We start from the raw sequence: 3805 nt of genomic DNA, 5'->3' as shown, positions 1-3805 counted from the left end.
TGTGCTCATTGATGCATAATGCATTATTTTGCGCAACTCTTCTGTGATAACTGGAAGCTGTCCGGATGATGTAAAAGATTAATTCCTGCATGATGTGGTCTGATCTAAATCATTTTAGCAAATTATTTCGATGCTGTGTGGTTTGGCCCTGTGTGACTAAGAACTCTTCCATTACCGATCGCAGTTGGACCACAGTGTCGCTCCTCCTTGTAAACGTCTATTCTGCATACCTCTCTCCGCCAGGGACAAGGAGTGATGTCATCTGCTTGATCAGAGCGGGGCTGCAAAGACACAAGGAAGCCCACCATGGTTGTCCCACTCATCTCTCCCATACTCTCATTGATCGCAATTGTACGTCATTAATTCTTCCAGAGGTACAATCAATCAGCGAGGTAGAAACAAGACCTGCCAATATGTTCCATGTACATCATGACAAGTTGGTTGACAGGGAGGTTTCACCTAATTACAAAACTGTGTTGTTATACCCTCAGGCACTGAACTAACTACTCTGGATACTTACACAAAACCAAACCAACAGTGTGAAGCAGGGGAATTTCTTGGCTGGAATCAGGGGAATTTGCTTCCAAATAAGGAGTTCCTATCTGTGGAGGTAATACAACACACCCAATTGCAAATTTGTGTCCTAACAAAAGCGAGATTTATTTGGTGTATATACACACCTTAAAATAGTATCGAGGTGTTGTATAGAAACAACTTCAGAGGAATTTCCATTGAAATGAGGAGACCCTGTAGGTGGGGTAATACATCACACCTGATCCCAATCTCGTGCCCTAACCAAGGCAAGACTATGGAAACATGAATACAAAACAGGATTCAGGCAGGCTCAACAGTAGTCTCAGGGTGTGTCTCAATCAGCTCCCTGGTTCAGTATGGGCACTGATCAGGGAGTCAGCCATTTAGGGGTTGTCTCGATCACAAAATCACTCCCTAAAAAGTCTCACAATACACTGTGAAAACCAGGGAGCATCAATGCTCACTGTGTTCCCTTAATGGAAGTTCTGAAGCAGGAAACAAATCACGTGAGTCAACTCAATACACATAATGACACTTGATTTTTTTTTAACTATTATAGAATTTATCATTTCAGCATAAACATACAATATAAATAAAATACATTATTTAAATAAAGATTGAAAGAGTTTAGTCATGACATTGAAGTTGTGCGACCATGGAGTTATTTATAGATTAACATTATAGCTTTTCAATTCTGGCTACTGTATTTAGACTTCAAACTTCATAAAACTTGTTTATTTGCGTCCATCTTAAATGGACAAAATGTGTAAGAATCATAAACTTTGTTGGTCACAGGGCTTATTTTCTACAATAATCCAAAACCCAATAAATAATTCTACTGGCTTTTTGTCGAGGGAACGAGTTTGATGCTAACTCTCGGGTTGGCCTGCAAAAATGTCATCCCTGCAGCACACCTATGGAAGGTGCGTTTGAGCACATTGCATTGCATACAGCATATTTTGGTCAGTATAATAATGAAGATCATCAAGTTATTCTGTTCATAGAGAAAATGTGCAATATATATAATGCAGAAATAGTAAGAGTATGATAGTATGCTATTTTGAACATAAGTACCATTAACAACTAAAACGGTCCTCTACTCCACCATGTTAAAAGATCATCCTAACACAACTCTTGTATCAAAATTGTCTCAGAAGGTCCCATGCATAATCAAAGTGCCTCTAACTATAGTATTTGAGAAAATGTGGAAGAGCAAATGCTCAGGAGAACTGCAAATAACAATTAAAAAGAAACAAATAGTTCATATTCCATGTGTATATGCTGTATTAATAGGCAAATTGATCACTCGCAGTCTGTAAATGACAATGGTGTCATTAAAAGTATTCCAATTGATTTCATGTTTTGATAACTTCAATCACATACTCTCTCTCCAAAACCCACATCCAAAGACATGTCAGCCAACCCAATGCCAGCAAAGAAAATATTGACAGGAAGAAAGTGTCTCTGATTGGCTAAAAAAAAAAAAAGAAAAAAAAAAAGGGTACGCCACTCACCTGACTCTTTTTTTCCAGGTAGACATTCTTAAAAAAAAAAAAAATCGCTTGCAGTACGTATAATGATAATCAATGAGAAATTATATATATAAAAAAAAATCATGCTTTATATATAGTGACATTAATGAAGATCACTGTCTGCATTCATTCTACAGTCATCCCAAAAGGCCTTATTCATTTCCTTACAACATTGGTTTTAATGCATTTTCTCAGCAGAAGGTATCCCATGTTAAAATTTGTCAGATTTTACATTAAAGGAGAAACCTTTCCACCACTTTTTGCTAAACTGTGATGCTTTTTGATGCATTCTTACACACTTATTTAACCGGTCTTCTATCACCTTGCAATCCATCCCGCTCTTTAAGGTCACAAAACTCTGGACTTTTGGTTGTACCTAGGATATCTAAGTCCAGCCTAAAGGAGGGAGAGTGTTTTCACATTTGGCTCCTGAACTCTGGAATAGCCTTCCTGATGATGTTCGGGGCTCAGAGACACTATCCCAGTTTAAAAAGATTAAAGACAGATCTCCTTAGCCAAGCAATCACATAATCTTATAACCTTGTACTCCAGTTATATCAGATCAAATGCACATGATTACCCTTGCTTGAAATGTAATGAACAGCAGCTATGCTACTTATTTTCCATTTGCTTTTCTGTTTTCTGTTCATCTCAGGATGCCCATCCCAAGGTAACTAGAAAGTACATCAGCTTCATTCGATCCAGCCTCTTATGAAGACTTCAGATGCCCAAATACCCGTGAAGAGATGGCCCCAACCCCTGCGAGGACTTCAGATGACATCAACTCTGAATCAACATGCACCAATGCTAAATTTTCTATATATTGTAATCATTATGTTCACAACTTGTAATAATTGCTTGAGTGAGCTCATTGTTTCTGCCTAAAATTAATACATTATGTTAGCTAACTGCGTGATTTGTATGTACATTTCTGAAAAACATTACTTGGACGGTCACCTCTGATAACAGATCACTCTAAATTGTAATGTAGTCACATGTATTTTCTGTAAAGCTGCTTTGAAATGGTATGTATTGTGAAAAGCGCTATACAAATAAATGTGAATTGAATTATCAAGAAGTACGTCAAAAGTTCATGTGTAAAGAAACTGCTAACAATGCTAACAACAAATAAATTGCTAACATTTACCTGCTAGCTAACTGTATGAATTTGATAGTGTATACTCTACCTAATCAGAAAGAAATGGTTGGTTTGTTTAGCCTGTAAGTTACAGTCTGGCTTTGATTAGCTAAAAGTGTTTGCTGACTGTATTGTAGCCTGAATCACTCAACATCCGCCAGGGGCAAGGTCAGAAAAAGCAAACACTGACTCAGCAGGGTTGTCACGTTTAAAACGTACAATTTGCAATTCCAAATTGCTAAACATTTACAAAAAAAGTTGGCTTACTGTTTGGTCTCAGATTGCAACCCTGCTGAAAAAAGACAATGTAAGCTAGAATCATTTGAGCAGACTTGCACAAAGCTAATTGTGTCGCCATTAGGAATGTTTAATTGTTATTATTTTGAACTCTAGATGCATGAACCCACAGTAACAAAAGGTTAACTTGTCCAAATCAGTCATAGAAGGCCATTTTAGAGGATGTACTGTTTTTTAATGCTAAGAGAAAGGTTGAAATGCTGGCCCTCAAACTCTGCTCCTCATATGTCGTCTTTGGGGAGGTAAAGGGTGGACCCTTGGTGTGATCATGATTAAATACAACACCATTCTAGCTTTATATCAT

At 37.5% G+C, this 3805-nt stretch overlaps 1 long non-coding RNA gene across 2 annotated transcripts in view; it reads left to right on the top strand.

Moving 5' to 3' along the window:
* The window catches only part of LOC125270698, a 45519-nt gene extending 42223 nt beyond the window's left edge, over positions 1 to 3296 (top strand). Inside the window, exons 2-4 of one of the 2 annotated variants that reach the window (XR_007185420.1) lie at positions 244 to 392; positions 492 to 610; positions 2722 to 3296. This is a non-coding gene — a long non-coding RNA (uncharacterized LOC125270698). Of the gene's footprint in view, positions 1 to 243; positions 393 to 491 lie in introns of both variants that reach the window. The other variant, XR_007185419.1, reaches the window with a different exon arrangement.
* Positions 3297 to 3805: the final 509 nt, after the last annotated feature.

This window comes from Megalobrama amblycephala, linkage group LG6 (genome assembly GCF_018812025.1).
Source record: "Megalobrama amblycephala isolate DHTTF-2021 linkage group LG6, ASM1881202v1, whole genome shotgun sequence".
Classification (NCBI taxonomy): domain Eukaryota; kingdom Metazoa; phylum Chordata; class Actinopteri; order Cypriniformes; family Xenocyprididae; genus Megalobrama; species Megalobrama amblycephala.
The sequence above is the reverse complement of the archived record's forward strand: the minus strand, read 5'-3'. Positions and strand labels throughout refer to the sequence as shown.